This window comes from Jaculus jaculus, chromosome 3 (genome assembly GCF_020740685.1).
Source record: "Jaculus jaculus isolate mJacJac1 chromosome 3, mJacJac1.mat.Y.cur, whole genome shotgun sequence".
Lineage (NCBI taxonomy): Eukaryota > Metazoa > Chordata > Mammalia > Rodentia > Dipodidae > Jaculus > Jaculus jaculus.
The window spans coordinates 71,878,138-71,887,348 of NC_059104.1; the positions used below are offsets into that span (position 1 = coordinate 71,878,138).

General features: G+C 42.0%; 1 pseudogene; it reads left to right on the forward strand.

The window, feature by feature from the left end:
• Window positions 1-7,330: 7,330 nt before the first annotated feature.
• LOC101608921 lies at window positions 7,331-8,991 on the forward strand (annotated as a pseudogene).
• The last annotated feature ends 220 nt before the right edge of the window (window positions 8,992-9,211 follow it).

Consider the following 9,211-nt stretch of genomic DNA (forward strand, 5'->3'; position numbering starts at 1 on the left):
GAGCTGGTTCTTTGAAAAAATAAACAAGATTGACAAACCTCTGGCCAATTTGATCAAGCAAAAAAAGGAGAGACTCCAAATTAACAAAATTCAAAATGAAAAAGGAGAGATCACAACAGACATCAGTGAAATCGGCAGAATCATCAGGACTTATTTCAAAAACCTCTACTCCACAAAACTGGAAAATGTGGATGAGACGGATAAATTCCTGGATGCATATCATCTACCAAAGCTAAACTCAGAGCAGATCAACCACCTCAATGAACCCATCACGCTCATGGAGATTGAAAAAGTAATAAAAAACCTCCCAAAAAGAAGAGTCCAGGACCAGATGGATTCCCAGCCGAAGTTTATCAAACCTTCATGGAAGAAATCAAACCAATCTTCCTAAAACTGTGCCACACAATTGAAGAACAGGGAAAGCTACACAACTCCTTCTATGAAGCTAGTATCACCCTAATCCCAAAACCAGGCAGAGATACCACAAGAAAAGAAAACTATCGGCCTATTTCCCTAATGAACGTAGACGCAAAGATCCTCAACAAAATTCTCGCAAACCGAATCCAACAACACATCAAAAGCATTATCCACCTTGACCAAGTGGGATTTATCCCAGGAACACAAGGGTGGTTCAACATATGAAAATCTGTCAATGTAATACACCACAGAAACAAGCTTAAACATAAAAATCACATGATCATTTTGATAGATGCAGAAAAGGCCTTCGACAAGATACAACATCACTTCATGATCAAAACATTGGAGAGAATCAGCATGGCCGGTTCACATCTTAATATAATAAAGGCAATATACAAAGCTCCAAAAGCCCAAATAATACTTAATGGAGAGAGACTGGAGGAATTCCCATTGAGATCAGGAACAAGACAGGGATGTCCTCTTTCACCTCTGCTTTTCAATATAGTTCTGGAAGTCCTAGCCCAAGCAATAAGGCAGGAGAAGGAAATAAAAGGGATACAATTTGGAAAGGAAGAAGTTAAGTTAGCTCTATTCGCTGATGACATGATTGTATATGTAAGAGACCCGAGAGACTCCATCCCAAAACCCCTGAAGGTGATTAACTCCTATAGCAAAGTAGCAGGATACAAAATCAATGCACAAAAATCAGAAGCATTTCTGTATACAAATGACAAAGACACAGAAAAAGAAATAAAGGACATAGTCCCATTTTCAATAGCAACAAAAAAAATAAAATACCTTGGAATAACGTTAACCAAGGAAGTAAAAGATCTATACAACGAAAATATAAAAACTCTCAAAAAAAGAAATTGAGGAGGACTTGAAACGATGGAAAGACCTCCCATGCTCCTGGATAGGCAAAATTAACATTGTGAAGATGATAATCCTACCAAAGGCAATATATAGATTTAATGCAATTCCAATTAAAATCCCTACAGTGTTCTTCACAGACATAGAAAAAATGATCTCAAATTTCATATGGAAAGGCAGAAGGCCTCGCATATCCAAACATATCCTCAGCAAAAGAAATACCTCTGGTGGCATCACCATACCCGATATAAAGTTATACTACAAAGCCATAGTAATAAAAACAGCATGGTACTGGCATAAAAACAGGAGTATAGACCAAGATTTGCTTTGTGTCCTAATATATGGTCTATTTTAGAGAATGTTCCATGTGCTGCTGAAAAGAATGTATATTCTGTAGCCTATGGATGAAATATCTGTTAGGTCCATTCCTTCTATGACCTCATTTAGTCCAGATGCCTCTCTGTTTATTTTTTCCTGGGATGACCTGTCAATTGATGAGAGTGGGGTGTTAAAATCACCCACTACCACTGTGTTTGGTGTTATTTCTGACCTTAGTTCTAATAGTGTTTGTTTGATGAATTTGGGAGCCCCCATGTTAGGTGCATATATGTTTAGGATTGTAATGGCCTCCTGTTGGAGTATGCCTTTAATCTATATAAAGTGACCTTCTTTATCTTTCTTGACTAACGTTGGACTGAAGTCTACCTTGTCAGATATTAGGATAGCAACCCCTGCTTGTTTTCTAGGCCCATATGCTTGAAACACCGTCTTCCAACCTTTCACCCTAAGATAATGTCTATCCTTTGTAGAAAGGTGAGTTTCTTGGAGACAACAAATTGTAGGATCCTGCTTTTTAACCCAGTCTGCAAACCTATGCCTTTTCTTTGGGGCATTGAGACCATTGATATTAATAGATATTATTGAAAGGTGTGTATTTGTTTGCCTTTTTTTTTTTTTATGGTTCTGGTTCTACCTGTGCTCTCTTGTGTTAACTAGTATTTGAGTATTGCTTGTTTTTTCTAAGTTCCTTATATGTGTGATTTTCCTTTTCTTCAGCATGGAGGATTCTATCAAGTATTTTCTGTAGAGCTGGTTTTGTCTTCAAATACTCCTTTAACCTGCTTTTGTCATGGAATGTCCTTATTTCTCTGTTTACTTGAATGGATAACTTTGCAGGATAAAATAACCTTGGTTGACAGTTGTTATCTTTCAGAACTTGGAATATATCACTCCAAGCCCTTCTGGCTTTAAATGTTTGTGTTGAATAATCTGCTGTAATCCTGATGGGCTTGCTTGTGTAGGTAACTTGATTTTTCTCTCTAACTGCTTTCAATATTTTTTCTTTTGTGTGTGTGTTTGGAACTTTGATTATAAAATGGCGAGGAGAGGTTCTTTCCAGGTTTTGTCTGGCTGGGGTTCTAAAGGCTTGCTGTATCTTCATTGGCACCTCTTTCCCAATTTGGGGGAAATTTTCTTCTATGATTTTGTTGAAGATGCCTACTATGCCATTGGAGTGGAATTCTTCTCCTTTACTATGCCCTGAATTCTTATATTTGATCTTTTCATAGTGTCCCAAATATCTTGAAATTCCCACTTAAAGTTTTCTATAAGTTTGTCTTTCTCTTTGTTGGACTGTATTAGATCTGCCACCTGGTCTTCTAGCTTAGATATTCTGTCCTCTCCTTCATCCATTCTACTGGCGAGATTTTGTACAGAGTTTTTTATTTCATTAACTGTGTTCTTCATTGCTAGCAATTCTGACTGGTTTTTCATTATTATTTCTATTTCCTTATTTATGTCTTATATTGCCTTCTTTATTTCATGAAATTGGTGTCCTGCATCTTCTTTGAATCCTTTGATTTCCTCTTTAAGTTCCTTTTTGACTCCTTTGATTTGTTTGCTGACTTCTTTGAATATATTTACAATCATTGTTTTGAAATCTTTCTCAGGCATTTCCTCTAACGCGTTCTCAAGGGAGCTCATTTTTGATGCATTAATACTTTTAAGTGGATTTATATCATCTTGCTTCTTAGTGTTTCTTGTGTTATAATATGTATATATTTTTGCATCTTGGATTAAGTTAATGCTTGGATTTTCTAGCTAGCTGGGTATTCTTAGCTGTATCAATTGATTTGATGTTATATATTTTCAGGGTAGGAGCTTAAGGTGTTAGGTGTGGCTCTGAAGACTCTCAGAGTATCTACAAGGTGCTCCTGGGGGTTGAGTTTCCCTGCTACGGGAGTATTCAAGTAGGCTTAGTGGAATAAAATACAGGTAGATTCTAAAAGTTAACTAAACACTCTACCCATTCAAACAAAAACAGCCCAAGTATGTATGCCAGAGTAGTTATTATAACAACCAGATCCTCTATCAACATAGAGGTTAATATTTCTGGTCTGTTGAGGGATCCAAGTCAGCTTGTGACCAAGTGAGACCCTTCCCTGGTGCAATCCCAGTTACCTTGGATGAGTTTGGTCTCAGTCAAGTTGCTGCCTTGTTGTCGGGTGCTGTTCTGATTTCTGGAGCTGGGCACTGGCTTTTCCTGTGGGGTAAATCGAACCTGGCAACTGTGGCCCTGCAGATCAGCACCCCCACTGCTGGAACTGCTACTGCTAAAGCTGCCTCTGCTGGGTCTGTCAGCAGCTGAAGCTGCTGCTTCCTCTGCTGCTGCTGCTGCTGTAGCTGCCACTTCTGGAGCCACTGCTGCTCCTGAAGCTGCTGCTGCTGAGACCGCTGCCACTGAAGCTGCTGGTGCTGGGTCTGCCGCTGCTGCCACCCCTGGGTCTGCCGCTGCTGCCGCTCCTGGGTCTGCTGCTCCTGCCGCTTCTGGGTCTGCTGCTGTTGGGGCCGCTCTTACCAGTGTCAGAGCCACTGATGTTGCTGCTGAACTCTGCTCCTGCTTGGGTCCCACTGTCAGCCCAAGTTGGCGTGGCTGGTCCCGGGTCCGCTGCTCTGTTTGCTGGTGCTGGGCTCAGGTGGTGGGGGAGGGGAGGGAGCCGTAGCTTCTCTAGTTCTTTCGCTGTTCCACGTGTTCTTCTTCCTTATGGTCTGCTTCTCCATTGCTCACTGCCACTCTCCCTTCACATTTCCTGAGTTGCAGAAATTACTGCTGTGAGTGGAAAAGCCCCGCACCTGGCTTTTCCTGTGGCTGAAGCCAAGCCTGGCTGCAGTCTGGTGCGCTACCGCTGCCATGGTTGGCAGAGCTGCTGGGGCCACTTTTTCCGGCCTTTGCAGGCTCTGGATGCTCTGGATCTCTTCTACTTCTTTCTGCTGCTTCAATTTCCTATACACCTCACTTTTTAGTAAAAGTGTGTATTTTACTGTGTTTTTTTTGGTCTCCCCCCCCCCCCCGCCCCGGCTGCTTTGGTGTGGTACCTATGCCGCCATCTTAACCAGAAGTCCCCATCTTTTCAAGGTTATTTTTAAGAAAGAATTCTCCATCCCTAACAACTTCTGAAACATCCAGTTGGCACCGGTGAATCTGTAGGACATCATTTATTAAATTCCAATGGGAGAAGATCTGAATCCAGACTTTCACAGGGCCAAAAGTCTTATAGTAGTCTTTTATATAATCTCCCACTCCTCCCCATCTTTTTTCATCAATGGTACCTTCCTGGGGAAACCATGGACATAAATCTTCTAAGAAGAGAAAAAAGTTAACAAGATCTTTTTTCTTAACTTTTTGTCCCACGAGTCTTGATTGAGTCTTTAAGTCCCCGGATAATACGTTCCTGCTTACTTAGGGTCTGTCCCATGATAGAAAAGGAAAGAGGAGAAATGGCAAGACCAAAGGGCAATGTTCCCAGTCAGAGAACCAGCACGGGTGTTTCCTCAGTGAGCTTAACATAAGCCTGTCTGCAATTTTAAGAACTGGCAGCCACTCTAAGAGCATTTACTAGCTGTTACATAACTAGATTGGTTGGTAGGAAAAGATAGGAGGTCTTTGCCAATGCCCAAACAGGCTTTCGGGATTCTCACAGGGAGCTAGGGGCCTTCGGCCAATGCCAGAGGGTAGTCCCGGCCAAGAGGCTTCAGTTGTCCTGTCACTATGTTGCAATTCCACACGATGGCACCAACCAAAAGTAAAAGGAGGAAAAGAAGTGCAAAAATAAATCCCACAGTTCTTGTGTCTTGCAAATCTGACTAAATAGTCTTTAAATGGTTTGCCTAGAAGTCTGCGTCGCTTGTCTTACCTTTGTGGATCTGTATCACAGTAGGTTTTTTTCTGTGGTGATCACGGAGCAGATCTGTATTACAGGTGTATTGCCTGTAGTGATCTATGTGAACCTTCACTCACCCCTCCATTGGGGTAGTGGCCCAATGGCTGGGACGGCCGTCCACTTGAGTGATGCCCAGGTCACACTTCATACTTCAGGCCCCACATTCGGGCACTACTTTCCCCGGCCAGCGGGGAGTTGATCAAGGACCCAAGGGGAAGCTAACCTGAGTGAAAAAAGGCAAACAGACACAAGAAGGAGACCATACTAGGTGTTTGTCTAGGCCTTGAGATTTTATTTTTTCCACATAGGTTTATATAGGGTTGTAGGGGGAAGAGGACATGGTTAGGGCAAAGATCACAGAGTTACTGGTCAAACCGCAATGCCTTTGTTTCTTCATTAGCTACTGGCAGGATGGGGAAGTGTTCAGACAGGCGTACAATCCCATTGTTTCTGGTAGTTGAATATTAGGTGAGGAAGTAGAAAGTTAACTTGCTATATGGTGGTTTCTGTTAACATGGCTGAGGTTTGGTTCATAGCTCCCAACAGCTAGAGACCCTGGCATGCCCATTCCCTCTCTCTCTCTCTCTCTCTCTCTCTCTCTCTCTCTCTGTGTGTGTGTGTTGCTCTCAAATAAATAATTTTTTAAAAAAAAATAGTTTGCATTTAAGCCTAAGGACCCATGTTCAACTCCCCAGATCCCATGGAAGCCAGACACACAAGGTGATACATACACAAGGTTGCTTGTGTTCACAAGGGGGAGCAAGTGTCAAGTTCAAATGCAATGGCCCTGGCATGCCAATTTTCTCTCTCTCATAAAGGCATGTGCCACTACACTCAGCAAATAAATAAATAAAAATAAAATAAAAAAATAACAGAATACTAGCAGAGAAAGAAAATGCCTTTGTGCTGGGGATGTATTTCTTAAACAAGGCCCCTATATGTATGAACTGTGACTCTGTCACAGCTTAGGATTTTCTCTGTACAAAGCTCATTGTTGGTTATCAGACTATCAGAGAGATTATCAGCTGAAAGGAAATATTTGCAACCTTGGGCACAGAGAGGAAGGAGCTGTTTTCAGTAGGGAGTTGGTTCTCTCACTGACCTATAAGAACCCCTGAAACACAAAGACCACAAACAATAAAACATCTCCATCAGTCATGAGAGCAGGGAAACATGAAGAACTTCTGGCACCAGACTGCATACCTTAATTCATAAACCAGAAGCTAACAAGAAAGCTGGGCATGCTGGTACAGGACTATAATCCCAGAAATTGGAAGGCTGAGGCTGGAAGATGTCAAATTTAAGGCCATTCTGCGCTACATAATATGACTGTGTCAAACAGAGCAAACAAAACCTAATGAGGTTGTGTGTGTGTGTGTGTGTGTGTGTGTAGACAGAGGACAACCTTGGATACCATTGTTCATACTTACATGGCAAACACTTTACCAATTGAGCTATCTCCCTCGCCCAATTTTGGCAGTTTTAAACATAGACTTCAGGCTAGGGAGATTGCTCAGTGGTTAAAGGCACTTGCTTGCAAAGCCTGATGCCCTATGTTCAATTCTCCAGTACCCATATACATCCAGGTACACAAAGTGGCACAAGTATCTGGAGTTCGTTTGCAGTGACAAGAGGTCCTGGTGAGCTCATACTCTTTCTGTGTCTCTCTGCTCACAAATAAATGAAAATTAAAGGACGACTTCTGGGCTGCTTTGCCCCATGGTGTAGACATCAGCCCCGGCTGGTGTTCGGTCTATGGTCAGTTGCCTCTGGTGTAGGCACCGAGGCAGGAGCCGGTACCGAGCTTGGCCACTGCCATCATCATGCACAGGTGTAGCTGGTCTTCGCTGTGCCAGCTCCATCTACGTGGCCGGGCAGCAGCCCACAGCTCCAGCGACCTCCAGGAATGGCTGAATTTAATGACATTTAGAAACTCTACCTATATGGTTCTCAAAAGTCACCCACATATTTGTGTATTGAGTCAAGTAAAGTTGTACTCTACAAATGTTCAGAAAGGACAGGGGTCACAGAGAGTTGATAAAGTGCCATCATTTGATGAGGCAACAGAAAACAGACACAGAACTCAAAGCTCCATTGAAGCAAGATCCTCTCCAAATAAGAGTCAAAGCAGTCCTTAAGGAAAGGGAATATGGAGCCAAATATGCTAAGAATAATTTCATCACAGGAGTAAGAGCAATAAATGAGTTCTGCCTTAAATCTAGTGATCTAGAACAACTTCGCAAAATCAGATGACGGAGTCCCCATGAAGACACCACTTAGTCCTTTACTTGAGATCAGATATTGAAGCAAAATCTTTAGAAGTTTGGGGAAGCCCTAAAGCTCTTGCCAGAGAGAAACAATTCCATAAGGAAGCAGAAATAGAATACAGACAACAGCTGTTTAGAAACCAAAAAATATTAAGAAAATATACAGATTTCTTGGGAAATGCCAAGCCTTGCTCCAGAATAACATCGGTGTTCCTGAAAGGACTGGGGAAGGTGGCGATGGTTGCCATTTGTATCAATGGTTTAAATTGCTTCTTTAAGTTTCTTGCTTGGATTTATATGGGTTCAGCAAGTATGTTTTCAGAGGCTATACATTCACTGTCTGATACTTGTAACCAGGGTTTACTAGCATTGGGCCTCAGTAAATCTGTTCAAACATCGGATCCTTCTCACCCATACAGATTTTCAAATATGTGCTACTGATTAGTGGTGTTGGTATTTTCATGATGGGTGCAGGACTCTCTTGGTACCATGGAGTCATGGGATTGCTTCATCCTCAGCCCATGGAATCCCTCCTCTGGGCATATCAGGATCGTTGGTATCTGAAGGAGCAACACTTCTTGTCGCCATAAATGAACTGCGGAGTGCATTTATGGAACTGCAGAGGAACTCAGGCCAAAGGAATGTCATTTTATAAGTATGTCATGGAAAGTCGTGATCCTTGTACAAACATTATACTATTGGAAGACACTGCAGCTGTTTTGGGAGTGACAATAGTAGCCACTTGCATGGCTGTAACAGGCAATCCAATGTATGACAGTTTGGGCTCTTTGGGCGTGGTCACCTTATTAGGAGTGGTGTCAGCCTTTCTCACTATACTAACACAGAAGCGCTGTTAGGGTGATCCATCCAGCCTGAGCAAGTGCAGCGACTGACTGAACTCCTGGAGAACGACCCGTCAGTAAGGGCAATTCATGATGTTAAAACCACAGATCTTGGACTAGGCAAAGTAAGATTGAAGGCAGAAGTTGATTTTCATGGACGAGTAGTTACATGATCATATTTGGAAAAACAAGATTTTGACCAAATGCTGCAGGAAATTCAAGAAATGAAAACTCCTGAAGAACTAGAAACATTTATGCTTAAGCATGGAGAAAATATTGTCGATACTTTAGGAGCAGAAGTAGACAAGACTTGAAAAGGAACTGAAAAAAAAACAGAATCCTGAAGTTCAACATGTAGATTTGGAGATACTATGAACTTAATGTAATGAATCTCTTCAATGGAACCTTGGAGACAAGTTTGTTGAGCCACTATTTCAAAGCCATTTCCTACTTCTCACACTGAAGAGAAGAGGATCAGTGCCATTCAACAGCCATTGTTTCCAGATGAATGAAATACTTCATGTGAACTCAAGCTCCTTCCCTCTAATCATGTTCTCATGCTTCACAGGGAACATTTCCACTGCATAGACGATTC